General features: G+C 40.6%; 1 protein-coding gene across 7 annotated transcripts in view; it reads left to right on the top strand.

Annotated features, from left to right (window-relative positions):
* The window catches only part of mgat4c (mgat4 family member C), a 128,469-nt gene that overhangs the window by 12,092 nt on the left and 100,624 nt on the right, over positions 1-15,753 (top strand). The window contains exon 1 of one of the 7 annotated variants that reach the window (XM_051951967.1): positions 7,750-8,015. The exons of 5 other annotated variants lie outside the window; for them this stretch is intronic. The gene's annotated coding sequence lies outside the window, so the exon portion shown is untranslated. Of the gene's footprint in view, positions 1-7,749; positions 8,016-15,753 lie in introns of those variants that run through there. One more of the 7 variants, XM_051951968.1, reaches the window with a different exon arrangement.

The raw sequence follows: 15,753 nt of genomic DNA, 5'->3' as shown, positions 1-15,753 counted from the left end.
GGCAAGATTTGAGGGAGCGTGCAATTGGCATGCTGACAGCAGGAATGTCAACCAGAGCTGTTGCTCGTGTATTGAATGTTCATTGGGAGCAAAAACAAAAGTGTTGCGTTTATATTTTTGTTGAGTGTATGACAACAAATGAATACTACGTCAGCTACCTGCTGATGATCACATGACTATCATCCTACTACAAATCGACTGCTGCAGACTTATCGGGATTCATCCGTTGGAAATGATGTTACATATTTAGGTCTTGCGATTCAGTATCTGTACACAATGAACACATGTATAACACACGCCTGTGCTCAGTACAAGGTAGTTATTTCTTAAAGTTTATTATTCCGTCAGAAATAATGCGACTGAGCAACCTTGGTGGAGTACTGTGCTCTCTGAGTGCTTTTCTTGTTCATAATGTCACAGTTAGAGCAAGAAACAACTGTAAGAATCCCAATCTGAAATAGAAACCACAGTGTCAGTGCTATGAGAAAGGCAGAGTTAAAACACCCCGTTGTATCAATAAGGAGGCAGGTTTTTTTTTTTTTAGTTTTTCTTTTTTTGTTTTTACTGATCTAGTCGAAGTAATGTGCAATTGAATGATGGTTATAATCATCTCATATCGAGGAGCTCTTTCTCTTACTCTCAAGTCAAGGTTCACTTTAGTTTCACCTCAGTTTCTATCACTCTTTGCCGTCTTTGCGTCCTCCAACAACAGGGCTGTTTTTCTTATGTCAAGTAGAGTTTCCACAGTTAACATTTCAGTTCCCAGGGGGAAAACTACAGGTGTGTACTCGAGAAAACAAAAGCATTGTCCTCACCTTGTTTTGTTTGTTGTATTTTTGACGCACCACCTTCGTGCCGTAAATCAAGCCTTCAATTTCATGCATGGTGAGAGACAGAATTAAATAGTGAAAGCAATGCCCATAGGGAACCAATATAGAGAAAAATGTTATCATTGTTCTACAGTCACTGTATTGTAAGCCCACAATTACTTCATACCTATAAGTCTATTGTCACTTTAAAATGTTAAATGTGCTTGACTTGAGTATTATTTTGGACTGCTAGTTAAAATCTGTTACAGGAAGGAACAGGTTATGTGCATGACAGTAACACTGTGTTACAGGATACCACACATATCACTTTATTCACTATAGCAAACTGAGAAAAAGAGTGAACTGCCATGTTACAGCACTGAAGTATGAAACAGTTCAAATAAGAACTCTCAGCTTAGCACAACTGCTGTCCATTAAGTCTCCTTGTGTTTTGAAGTAGAATGATCTTACACTCACTGAAGTGTGCTTTGCCTGCTTCATCTTCCTCTCTATGGCCATTTTCCCTCAGCGTCTCTCCCTTAGCTACTCATTTAGCATAATGTGACTTCCTGCCCATTAGTGGCCACGGAGGACTGTCCCACACAGTTAGTAGCAGACTGAGATCCACAGAAACAGACTTCTGTTCTTAAATGTTTTGTCTTTTTGCCTGGAATACAGAAATCAATCAGTGACATAGCATTGGTTTGTATGTCTGTCATCCAGCATAATGAGGTATGAGAGCATAGCATCTGTACTCCCGGAGTTAAGACCAGGTGTTTTTGTGATGCTGAAAAGAGCATATTTTGATAGAATTTTATACTGGCAGTGCTGAAGAAAGTATGACTGATGCCTAAAGAGGATGTATGTAGTGAAAAAGTAAACAAATTGGCTTGTCAGACATATTTGGACAAAATAAAATTGGCATTTTCTGCCAATTTTATTTTAAGTAAATAAAAATCAGTCATGTTCATATGGGAAAAAGTCTCTACATTTATCATGCCTACAATCAGTGGCGGCTGGTGGTGAAATTGGTTGGGTGGGCTAACAAATGCATAATACCGATTAAATGGTTAACACAGCTGCAAAAGCAACATCACCTATGATACACACAGTTACATCAATTACAGGTACACTATACATTTTTAGTGCTCTACATCAACACTCTCTCTCACTCACTCACTCTCTCACACACACACACACACACACACACACACACACACACACACACACACACACACACACACACACACACACACACACACCACTACAAAACGTGTTCCAACTGCAACGACTGCCCACAGATAGCCTGCTGCAACTGTCTTATTACAACTGTTTGGCGGCATGTAGTGCAAAACACGCCTTCAGTACAACAGATGACCTCAGCAAAAACAAAGTGTCACAGTCCTTTAACAGGTCAACATGGGCCTACCTTATTTGAAAAGAAGCTCACATCGACAGCCGATGTGATCCCAGTCTCTTAACTTCCAGCTTTTCCTCCAAAGACATTGAGGAAAATGGACATGAAAGCAAATAATCCACCTCGTTCATGCTCGTTCATAGCTTAACCTTTTCTCGCTGCGTCAAAGGCCTGTGGGCTGACTGAAGTTAGCCCAAATGATCAGTAAATCACGGGGGTGGGACATGACACCTGTCAATCACTTACAAGAACGAAATGAATGAAAGCGGACTGTATCTGCTGGGGCTGTTTAGAGATATTCTATGTTTTTCTTTTGACTGATTGGTGCTGTTGCTACCTTTGTTTTCACCTAAACTTAAAACAATCTGTTGTAAGTTATTTGAAAAATAAATTTCTCATCTTTTTTGTGTTGGCCTGGGAGGGCTTAGCCCTGTTAGTCCATTTATACCAGCCGTCCCTGCCGACAATAAAAATTCTTAAAATCCATAAAATTTGAATCAGGGCTTCCAGATTTGGTGTCAAACATTGGAGACTCCTCAGGGACAGGTGGAACCTTCCATCCATCCATCCATCCATCCATCCATCCATTATCTATACACTGTTTAATCCTCATTGGGGTCACGGGGGGCTGGAGTCTGTCCCAGCTGACTTAGAGTGAAGGCAGGGGATGCCCTGGACAGGTCACCAGTCTATCACAGGGATACATATGCAGACAAGCACACTCACGTTCCCACCTATGGACAATTTGGAGTAATAAATTAACCTCAGCATGTTTTTGGACTGTGGGAGGAAGCCAAAGTACCCAGAAAACCCATGCATGCACAGGGAGAACATGCAAACTCCATGCAGAAAGATCCCGGGAAAGCGGGGATCCGAACCTGGACTCTTCTAGCTGCAAGGCGAATGCTAACTACCAAGCCTCTGTGCAGCCCCATGTGGAACCTGTCTTATCTAAATTTCTGACATCTCGGATCTGTTATGAATTCCTTAGAAGCTTGCAAGGACATTTTAAAAATGTCCAAAAAATGTGAAATCGTCACAGATATGCAGATTCAAAACTGTCAATTTTCCCAGCACATCTAGTCCAAAAGCAGGCCTTTCAATGTAAAAAGAAGTTTACAAGAACCGCAAACTTTCATTCAAGGATCTATAGGCAACTCTGCAACTGTGATGGTTTTAAAGTGCCTGCATCTCCAGTCAGGAAGAGATTAAAAAAGGGCTGCTAGTAAAAAGCCTTTGCTGTCCAAAAGGAATTTTAAAGCAAAACTGTATTTTGTGAGTGAGACCATATAATGTGCTCCAGACAGATGAATCAAACATAAAAGTTGTTAGGCCATGGTGACAAACAACACATTTGGAGCAGACTAAAGGCAGCATTTCAGTAGAAGAACTTCACACCAGTTGTGAAGCAATGTAGTGGAAATGTTTCAGATTTGTGTATCTTTGCTGCCTTTGGCACTGGATGTCTGCTTTCAGTCACTGATTCAACTATGAATTCTGCATATCAAAGAGTGCTTGAAGATCATGTAAAGCCATGTGTCAAAAAGTTGAAGAACTGGAGGTGGACTTTTCAACAGGATAATAATCCGAAGCACTCTTTACAAAACTGATGAGACCAGTTCAAAAACAAGAAAATGTAGGGTTAAGGAATGACCTGGGTTGATTTGAATAACACTAAAATGCTGTTGGTGGGGGGGGGTTCAAATGGGCAGTGGATGCAGGAAGAGCCTCAAGCATCTTGTAGTTGAAGGATTTCTGCCGGGGAAATGGTCAAAAATGTCAGAGAAAGGTCGACAATTATGCAAAATGCCTACAATGAGTCCTTTGCTTAAGAGTCCGCAGAAGAATGTTACAACTGTTGTGTTTGTTAGAAAGTAAAAGAGCTCATTTTCTTTGTTGTTGTGTTCAAACATATCACATTCATCTGAGTAGATGCTGTTTTAAGGAGAACCAGATGTCTCCTTTTTCAGATGCTTCACCCATAAATAAATAAAATTAAGATACTTAGTTTTTTTAAATACATATTTTAAGCTGATTATCGTTGACTTTTTGGCTTAAAGAGAAAAAGAACTACTTCATGAGATCCAGTGCTTCATGTGTTTCTCACTCAAAGAATGCTGTTTTTGTGTGTTGTACCTGTTGAAAACATGTACAGAACGAGTGGCACACCATATATTAGAGTCTTCTCGTTATCTGTAATAATGACTGCAGAGATGATAATGGGAGATAATGGATTTCTAGACAGTGGCACCAAAGTGGCAAAGAATCAAAGGAAGACAGTCAATTCCCTTATGAAATATGTATCAGTAACAGCGAAATGAAGACCAAAGGCAAGCTGTGTTAGTTTGGAGAACAGGGTGGAGGTCTGGTTGGGATGGGTTGCACAGCCAAAGCCGTTTTGCCATTCCTTATTTTCATTTATTTATTTATTTTTTGGTCTGCGTGCCAGCTGTTGATGAAGGCGGAAAGCAGCTTTGATCAGCAAGAGTAGGTGAGCCGAGGTTGACGTTACAGATGTGGGCCTGAAGGCAACTCAGGCTGCCTGCTTGCTTCATTTATTTATTTATCATAAAGTAGTTGTACTTGCTCAAGCTTCCGGAATTAAAAACAAGATTTTTAAGTTACAATAGAAATTTCTTGCTCAAAATGTAGCTCTACCATATCAGACTTTACAGCTAAGAGAGGGTTTATTTGTCCTTAGTAGTCTAATTCCATGAGTCGTCTACAAACCTGTGTGCTAGTGTATGCAGCTGTTAAATGTAGAACAGAGCACCATCATGCAACTCTAACGGACTCCAGTAAACAAGTAAAACCTTCATGAATAATGGCATCCAATTGTGCCTCTGATTGAGTCTGCAGGATTAGCAATAAATGGCTGAATAAGAGGCTGTCTGTGCTGGGATTCTCTGCAGTCCCACTGTAGTCCCAGTTAACAGCTCTCAGCTCACTGGAAACTCAGATTGACAAAAGAGCAAACTCCAAAAGTCAGCATTTGCACAAAGCGCCTTGGGAAGGAAATTCAAATAGCACAGTTGATGCACCTGCGACTGAAGCTGTTTATTGTCGTCACTAATTTATCTGTGGAAATTCAGGCAGCGCAGGTGCTCAGACAGTGCGTACAGGTCTGGAGATTACGGCTGGAGGAGATGATTCATGGGTTGTTGGGATCTCAGTCACAGAAAACATCTGAAAGTAGCTCAAGCTATAAACTGTTGTCTGAAGTTTTTCTTATGTAATAATTATAGGAAACATTTTGAAGAATTGACTTTAATAGAAACACATTTTGTAGGAGTATATTTAGTGCAAAAAATATTGACTCTAAGTCTTAAGCAATGACTATTTAGGTGTTCAATTAAAACCAGCCATTTCCAGCTAGAATAGTCTTTTCTTTCAAAATAAGTACAAGTCACCCCCCTCCCCCCGTCCCCCAAAAAAGATATGTATACATATATATATGTGTGTGTGTGCTTGTGTGTGTTTGTGTGTGTATTAGCTGAAAACAACTGCTCATTCAGTCTAGCATGGGTGTAACTTAACAACCTCCCAATGCAGTCTGTTGCCAAAACACTGCAGTCTGGTCCACTTGTTCAGAGCAGCAGCCCTCATTATGTTCACTGCATTGTCTTTTGTTGCACAGATATGACATCTCTCATCACAGCCCCTAGCAGCCAACACTTCTCTCATCCCTGCTGCGATGGTCTCACTTGTATGATCATCCAGCAGTTTGCAGACAGCAAATTTTCAGCTGGAAGTCCTCAGTTGTAAAGTGGACAGTCCAAGTTTTGTAGAGCTCCTTTGTCTGGCTGAATTACAAATCAGCTGTAGCCACATAATATTCCACGTGTGACAGCTCTGTCTCAACTTTTCATACAGCTCTGGGATGGTAACTTGAGAAAAATCGGTGTGTGATGGTGTTACATAGCACGTGTTTGCAAAGCACTGCTCTGTAGCTGTTAATTGGTATCATGTCTTTTGTGAGATGAATAGTTATCACATCGCTGATTTCTCTCTAATACTTGGAACCTGCCACTGGCAAAGACGTTCAAACTAGTTTTGTAGCTTTGGGTGGCATTCGGATGTGGCTTTGCAGCACTTGTCATGCAGAGAGATGTGCTGATTTAAATGATCAAACAAATTAGTCCTGTTTCTGCATGTAACATTAACAAATACAAGACGCTGCCGACACAGTACATAGTATCGGTCAACATCATGATTTCTGTAGCAGAAACATTTTTCATGCATCTGGCGTCACTATGGACACATAGTTCAGCAAACTCTGTTTCTCTGAAATTAAGTTTGTAAAAAAAATGCATTCAGGAAGCCTTAAATCAGAGGATATAATGTTCTATCAGACAGATTTCTTTTGTAGATTAATCATGGAAAATGAGAACTGCGTGAGTTTTATTTCTGGACAATGCAGAGAGAAAAAAGTTGGAACATGATATGTTTTAATTACTTGGCTTTACTTTATATGAAACTTTCAGTGATGTGACTTTTGCACGTTCACACATCACAGTGGTGATGCTGAAACAATATAACCATAGTCCAATGAATCAGAGCTCTCAGTCTTTTAAAAACTCATTTTCCAGTCTAAACATACGCCTCACCATTATCGAAGTATGTTTATGGTGATACATCACATCTACCAAACAGCTTTTGGCCCAGTCTTTGCTCTATGTAACCAGCTTACTGTAAAAAACAGTGAAAAATGTGACTTCCCTGTTTGTGCCACTTACAGACCATATGTTGTACCACAGACCTGCTGATGGTGTCAGATTTTCCTCAGTTGCTACTAAAGATATATAAATGTCAAAGATTACTTAGGATCCTATTTTTCTGGCCACCTCTTTCCCCATGCCACACACACATTCACAACGTCAGCAGGGTGGCTGTGGGAAAATCTAATAGATCTTTTCCATGACAGACGTTTTGACTTGTCACAGTAGGGAAAGAATGGGAGGAATTAATGATGGCTCATGCCATTAAACGTCCCAGTATGACATGAAAGCCAACCAGAATGCACAAAACCGAGACCTCCCCTTAGAGGAATGTAGCCATCATTAATATACCTGTGCTTTCCCTGCTGTGACAAGTCAAAACGTCTACCGTGATAAAGGTCTATTCAAGCTCTGTTTTTTGGGTATACATCTGCTGTCACCCCTTAAATTGAGCCCATGAATTATTGAAGTCCGTCCCGCTGCTCCGACCCTGGACTGTAATTAGTTTTGCCCAGCACTTCTCATCACGATACACTTTGTGAACTGAAAGAAACGAGGGAGGGTGCAGGGTCGAGGTGGCGCGAACACGTTGTGCCTTTAAGACTGGAAAGCTGGAAAGTGGAGGAGAGGGGTGGAAATAACCAATGAGAAAGTGGGCTTTACAGACGCTGTTAGTGGCACCTTGGCGAGGACAGCGATGCTTTGGGGGGATAAGGCGGAAGGTGTGGTGGGACTTGGGGGTGGGCGGGCGGGTGGGGGGCTCTTGGGGGAGTCAGCGAGCAAATGAGAGAGTGAAGAGGAGGGGGGAAGAGAGAGAGGGGGAGAAAGAGCATCCATGCGCGGGAGTGAGAAGACAAAAAAAATAACAATAAAAAGCCTTATCGCCAGGCTACTCACTCCCATTACAATGAGTGTTTATCCTACTTTTCTGAGAGCCAATTATCTGCTCCCTCGTGAGTCGTGGAGATCATTTAGACTGGTGGCGTGCGCAGAGCATCAGCAGAGCTCCCTCACGATACACATACGGTAAAAAGGACTGAGCACAGAGATGCCTTTACATGCTTTAGGCAGGTGAGTTTGCTGATTTCTTCATGATGGTGCGGCTGCGAGAGGCGACACGCTTTGGTTGGTACTCTCACTGCATGCTGCTCCATAGTGTTTATTTCCAGGCTGTTGTCTTAGTGGAGGAATATCTGACTGCTCTCCAGCTGCCGTGTCTCCCTCACACTGTGTCTCTCCTTTCTTTCAAATTAAAATCCCTCTTGTCCCCTTTGTGCTCCATTGTCTGCTCCTTTCCTTTATGTTTCCTTCTTATATTTCTTCTCTCGCCACTGACAGTGGAGTTGTCACCACGTCTGATCCAGGCAAAATAACTCATTTCAGACATATGGTGCTTTCCATGCTGCAGCAGTTAACCCGCTGAGCCGGGCTGCAGTGTGCAATGTTTGCCTGTTTGATGATCCAACTTCTGAGAGTGTCACCAGTCGTGTACTCGGCTCATCACACTAATTAATGTGTCTTGTAATTAGTCCAGCATTTAGCCTTTTAAACATGGCCAGAGGCAGAAATGCAAAACTGTGTCATTGTGTCATGTTTGTGTTTTTATTCCAGCGAGGTGTCTTCACATCCCGGCACCTCCTTCCTCGCACACCTCTTGGCTTATTTCAAAAAGTGAGAACTTCATTTCACTTTTTACAGAAACACTCCCCGTGCCCCGAGCAGAGGTTACCAAACAGGTAAACCTCGGCTGTCCCGTTTGAGTGCTTTAGCGATAGCGATGAATCGCCTTCCCGGCCTGCTTGGCTCTATTTCATACTATTGTCTGCTCACGGTGATTAACTGCCTGCGCTTGTGGCTCGGGTGATTTCTGCTTTGTGTTGAGAGCTCTGCTGCAGCCGGCGGACGGGACTGTGTGAAGGGGGCGGCTGCCAGGATTGGAGGGTCAGCTGATCGGCTCTGAGGTGCGGGAGATTTATGACCCCCAGAACAAAGCTGTGTCTGCTGAGGGACCATAAACCATAAATCAGGGAGAAGTGGGTCAGATTGGGTCAGTGCTCATCTGCTCACTGCAGATCTGCTCTCTCTTTTCCTAAAGGTACTCATTTTTTTTTCTCTTTTTACTCTTTTTGCACCTACGTGGCACTAAAAGTGACTTCTCCGGCCTTTGCTCCTGGGCAAGCCGACCTCTTATGCTAATTTCGCAATTGCTGAACTATTGTCTCTGCTTTTAAATTCAGCAATTTTCAGCTGTCAATCACATTTGCTAATGAATTCCTGTTTTCTGTTTTAAAACCCCATTAGCTTCTCTAAGTGAATCACCCCTAATCCTTTTATTATCTCCAGCTATGTTAACACTGCTGGCCTTTAGTCTCTGCTCATCTTAATCATCCTAATTACATAATGTTTGTCTTTTTAAGAGGCTGATGAGAATGAAATGGCATATTCTCATTCTGGCAGAGACTTGTTACTGAATGTAGACGAGGAATTACGCTCTCCTCTGTCTGATTCCAGTCTGTTTGATTCTGATCGCCGGTTTGACTAGTTTTGTGATATGTCTTCCTAAGGGCAGCTGAAGCCAATGTAAAAAATTGATTTTCTGCAGGAAGGATTAGCAGTGGGTTTATAGCTATAGGCATGCATTACATTACAATGATTCACCGGCATCTGCACACCAAAGTAGGCTACACAAATTCTTTATTAGCAGTTGTGTAAGACCGATGTTTCATGAAAACATGCACAGGCGTGGAGCCGACTCTAGTCTTTACTGTCAAGGTAGTGGGCGATGACTATGGGAATAGCAGTGAATAACTTGAAACTGTGTTTTCGAAGTTCAGACAGCTTGAGTAGGGAGATAAATAATCTCTGCCAGGAAGGACGGATCTTAATTTATTTGTGTCTGTATTGTTGCACAAAGAGGCATTGCAGACTGCCGCTGGAAATCAAACAAATGCAAATGCTGGCTGTGGAATGGAAATGACTGCGAAACATCAGAAGTCTCTCAGTATGACTGCCATAACAGCAGGGATTTGTACTTGTGTTTACGACAACATTGATAATATTTTCTCCCATTTTAGTTTGAGCCGGAATTAAGTATGGGTGTGAAGCATGCTGTGTTAATGTTTTTCCCTTTATTATGCTAATACCTGGCAGGTTTACCGTGTGTCAGCTATGTATGGAATTGTCATTTGCATGTATACGTAACACCCGCAAGAAACAGGTGACAATTTCCTGAAAGGATTTTTTGTCCACACATCTGTATATTTGTAGATTTGCTCAGTACTGAAGTTAAAAAGGAAAACTGACCTTTTCCGAGCCAAACGTTAATTTACACACTGCGTGAAAATGGCTTGGAAGGCAGCTGAAATGTTTCCAGAGTGTTGGTGTCTGCTGTTTCTGGCTTTTTACACATTTAATTTACCGAGAGCCACTGACAGTCATTATGCTGAAGTTTTGTTGTTATGGCTTTACTGTCAGTGCTGCTATAATGAGTTACACAAATGTCATAATCAAGCCTCCAGGGTCAGCTGTTAGGCATGTGATTGGTTTATTACTTCAGTCCGGCCTCATTGTTACACTAGTTTGGACGTGACTCTACAAGAAAACTGCTTTTTTTCACCCATCATTAAAATGATCCCCACAGCAGTTTAGTAGCACTATTATATGGTAATATACAGCACCAAGCTGCACTGTTTTTTATGGCCATTTCGACATTGAAAAGTAAATGAGGAAAAAACAACATAATGGTACAGCATATGCACTTGAAAATGTATCATTTTCATTCTGTGAATAGCACATTTGTGTGTCCCAGCTAAACACTTTAAGGCATTAATTCTGGTTATATGTATTTTATATGTATAAACTCTGTAGGACAAGAGTGAAGATCTGAATTTATTCCTCACAGAATAATGGAGTCTCTTTTCCACAGGATGCCAGATTTTACTTACTCTGGCAGCTTTCACTGTCATATATAATGATCATCAGCACAGCTTGAAAAATATATAATTAAGGTCTTTATTTAATTGATTCCTCTGGATTATAGAAGATTCCCAGAACTCTGCTCGGTAGTTTGTCTCCACAGAGCCTGCTGCGCTTTGAAGTGAAATGTTTCATTGTGCTTTGAATTCAACATCAGGCGTGCATCTGTTCTATGGGTTTAACTCATAGACATCATCAGGCATGATAATTTCTCCCCAGACAGTCTTGAACGAGCAATAATGTCATATGCAGAGAATTGATGGCCGGCTGCCTCGCGGGAAATAAATCAAAGTGCCGTGCAGAGTAAGATTTTAGAATTACAGTATAAGACAGAGCTGCCAGAAGTCACTTTTCTGAAGGATTTTAGGTATTTTTGGACACATTACAGCCATGCATCTCTCAGAGGACATTACAGTGCTTTCCTAATGAGTAGCTGATGAATTGAAGTTACTTTAATCACAATTTATTCTCGACTGAAGGAATCAGATCGACAGGTCAGATATTAGGCGCTGCACTGGGCTTTAATAACCCATATAGGAACAGGCAGATAAGAAAAATGGCCATCAAAATCTCATTTCAGTGCATTGTTCGACAATCAAGCTCTGACACGGTCCTGGATTTTATTGTGAAGCATTACCTCTGACATTCCAGCATTAAGTGAAAAGGAATGAACCAGAAAAACAGGATGGACTATGCATATTCCACAGTTTTTAACCTTTATGCCAGCTGATTGATGCATTTCCATCATATTTCAATCACATTTAAATGGAAAACATCAGTCAGACATTTCAGTACTGTAACAACATTAACAATATCCCTTTTCAGTGTTCAGAAAAAAATACATGTAAAATACAGTCCATGTAATAAACTGTGTTCTATCGTTGATTTTTATTTTGCAAAAAAAAAAAAACAGCTCTCAGAATAAATTTAATGACTCAGTGTGTTTAGTTTTTAATTGCAATTTCAGTGAAATTTACCAAACAACAACTCAATATTTAAAAAAAATAAGAAATCATTAAATTAAAGCTGCAAGCAGCCTTGGTCAGGTCCTCGCATCCTTGCTGGCCAGCGAATTTAAGCAAGTCCAACAGGTGGCGTTGCAACCGAGGGTGTATTTTGGCCTATGAATGTGATGAGGGCCAGACTCTGATCACATGTATAAAGTTTGAGGCAGATTGGAGCATGTCAAGGCCAATTACACCGCACTTCCTGTTTCATGGCGAAACGCTGAAATTCTTTCCACGCCACCAGACTTTTGTGGAACATTTTGATAATTTTTAATCACCCATGCCAAATTTGAGCTCTGATGGAGGTTACCCTGTTTGAGTTTATAGCTTTGGAAAATGTACAAAAATTGGTCCATATTATGACACATAATACAAAATGGTTGACTTCCTGTTCTGTTTTAGGTATGATTGTCTATTACATTTTCGTACATTTTGACAAGTTACATATGCCTACCAATTTCATAGCTTTAGGTGACACGTACTGGCCGTAGTTCCTGTTCGAAATATTCCAGGTGGTGCTATTGAGCCATTTTGGCACACACCTGTGCAATTTCCCTAAAATATCCAATTTTTTGAAGGTCCTGATGTGTGTGCAAAGTTTCAAATGTTTCCCAGTATTTTTGGGTCTTCAAAACTGCAAAAGATGGACGAAAAATGAAAAACACTAAACTCATGGGTTTCAATAGGGCTTTGCTCCATTTGGTTCTCAGACCCTAAATATGATTCCACAGAAAAGTAATAAGAATCATTGAAGTAGTGCCTGAGTTTACATTTCACAAGTCTGGACCCACACACTGGGATTATCTGTCATCTGACTTAGGGTGCTTTCACACCTGTTAGTCCATTAGAGTGGTTCATTTGGACCCAAAAGTTGTTACAATGTTGCTATTTTCAACTGGTTCAGTTCGCATTCACACCAGTGTTTTCGCAGTTGAACCAACTATGATGAATGTTATATCTCCCCCCAGTCGTTTGGCGGTGCTGTTCACAAAATAAGGTGTTTTAGATGACGTAGGTGAACGCTGATTGGCACAGCATGTGAAGAGGGAAAAGTCCCAGAAGAAAACAACAGGCTGTGTTTATTCCATGGATCGAGGTTTATTCGTAAACAATGAACTATGCTCTCCTGTTCGTTCTTGTTGCCATATATTCGTATCATTGCTTTATGCATCAAGCACAAATACTGCTGTTGTTCCAGCATGAAGCTCGCATTCGGTACGAGAACATTACACAGTCGTTTTTGGCACGGAGAAGATGCATTGCAAGACGTTATCGGAGAAAGCGGGCGATGCTCCACAACCTGTGCAGGCTGCTACGGAAGCTCCCGTAGACCATAAAGTCTGCTGCACCATCAAGCCGGTCCGAATGGAGACAGGTTTGTGTTCTCACCAGGAGCGAACCGAACTGGAGTTCACATAGAAGCGGACCGAGACCACCTTCGGGAGGTGGTCTCGGTCCGCTTCTTTAGTCCGAACCAAAAAAAATCTGGTCTGCTTTCACACCAGCCCAAACGAACCGTACTTGCAGGTGTTGCGGACTCCAGTCCGCTTTAAGCGGACCGAAAGGCGTAGGTGTGAAAGCACCCTTACTGAGCACATTAAGATGTTTTAATGGACCAAAGTCATTCTTAAAAAAATAGAGATTTATGTGCCCTCCGTCAGAATTTTTGACTTAGTGCCCTCTCTGTGCTTTGTGGCTGATATACTACAGCAAGCCAGGCCATATGAAATGCAATTTCCTACAGATCAGAATGGAACAAAGCCAGATACGTCATAAATGTCAAGACGAGAATGATAGAACACACATATAAAGTCCATCTCTCTCTCAGCCCCGTCTTGTCAATGGTCCAGCACAAATGCAGCTTAATTCTGTTGGCAGTCACTTTGCAGTTGCTCAATGGCACCACAAAGAGGATTTTTTGAAGCACAGCGAATAATGTTGGGAAGAAACCTTATTTACTTTCATTACTGAAATGACATGAGAAGACTAATATCAAAGTCATGTCTTGAATCTTCATGTCAATCTATCTTCATGTCATCAATAGCTTAACTTGGCATGAAGACAAGACATGGAGACAACAATGAGTCTGGTTCGGTCCAAAGTTTCTGAACTATACAATCTTTGACATTTTATATGCTGTATATCATTTATTTAAGCTGTACAAAATTGAAGCAGCATCATGGATTTACAGGGGGGACTTCCGTGGTCAGGTCTGGTGTCTCTGATGGTTGCTTGGCAATCTTTCTGTGACTATAGGACTTAAAGAGGTTGACCAGAGCAAGGCTAGTTGATCACCCCTATTTCTAGTCTCAGTCATCTCTTAGGATGCTGGCTGAGAGCTCTAGATTTTATATACAAACATCATTGTAATCAAATTTCTCATTTAACTCCCAAATGGCAACAAAGCGAATACCGTTTCTAAAAATATAAAATTTTAAGTTTTAAAATTTTTACTTTTAAGTTTTTTGTTTCTTGGTTTCTTTCATATTTTCAGCCTAAAAATGAGCAGTTTATTAATATTTAGGCTGCTGGCTCTCTTTAACATGAATGTATCTCACATGTATTGTCTTTTAAAAGGGGCATTTGCCATGAATGCCAAGTTTGGTTATTTTATAGAGATACACTAATGTTCAAAGGTTTGAGGGCACCCAGGCAATTTCATGTTATCCATGAAAAGTCACACTTTTATTCATGTACTAATATAATTGCAAAAGGGTTTTCTGATCATCAATTAGCCTTCAACACCATTAGCTAACACAGTGTAGCATTAGAACACAGGAGTGATGGTTGCTGGAAATGTTCCTCTGTACTCCTTTGTAGATATTCCATTAAAAGTCAAATGTTTCCAGCTAATGTAGTCATTTACTACATTAACAATGTCTAGATTGTATTTCAAATTGATTTAATGTTATCTTAATTGAAAAAAAAACAGATTTAAAAAAAGTACATTTCTAAGTGACCCCAAACTTTTGAAAGGGACTGTATTAGGCAGCTTTCTACACCCAACACCCAACAGGTTACATGCAAGTTACTTATGCAGTGTAGTCAAAAATAAAAATATATAGTAAAGGTAATTTTTTTTAATAAATGGTTGTTTCCCCTTAAAACAGAATTCTAATACCTTTCAGTTCAGACCCTCACTTTAAAGCCAGATCAGTAAAACCTACTTGTATCTGATTTGTACTTTTCAACCATAAGTTGAATTTCTTAATTAAAAAGAAGATAACACAGGAAAAAAGGCGGAAATGACGATAAAGTGCTTAATCTTTTTTGTAGCATTTTCTCATGATGTAATCTACAGAGTAGTCAGTTTTACTAGCAGGACAAAATACAAGCCCAAAAGTAAGGGATCTACACAAAAATTGCAATAACCTTAACAAGCTGAAAATAACCAGAATTATAGATATCGGTGTTCCAACGTTAGTTTTTTGCATTGGTACAGTTTCAATCTCTTTGTCGGATATTTTAAACTAATATGAGTCAAAGCCGAATTATTTTAATTAATTGGTGCTGTAATGTTATTGGCCAGGAAGCTTCCCAGTGTGCCAGTGTCTAACAGTAATGAGCTGAGAACACGGGCTTTCTTAATGTAGCCGAAATTTGCATTTTACTCACTGCAGAACTTAAGGCAAATTACACCTCGCTGCCTGCCAAATTCTAGTCTGGTGCCGAAATAAATACTTCCCCTGTTCTTGAGTAATGTTGGTTTTGACACTCTTAAAAGGACAACGTTAGCTATTCAGAAGCCAGAGTAATATTTTTTTTTAACAAAAAGCCTTTCTTTCTGTATTGATTAGCAGTTTATCCCTCCTTTGTGTCTCACTTCC

Source organism: Acanthochromis polyacanthus, chromosome 8 (genome assembly GCF_021347895.1).
Source record: "Acanthochromis polyacanthus isolate Apoly-LR-REF ecotype Palm Island chromosome 8, KAUST_Apoly_ChrSc, whole genome shotgun sequence".
NCBI lineage: Eukaryota > Metazoa > Chordata > Actinopteri > Pomacentridae > Acanthochromis > Acanthochromis polyacanthus.
The sequence above is the reverse complement of the archived record's forward strand: the minus strand, read 5'-3'. Positions and strand labels throughout refer to the sequence as shown.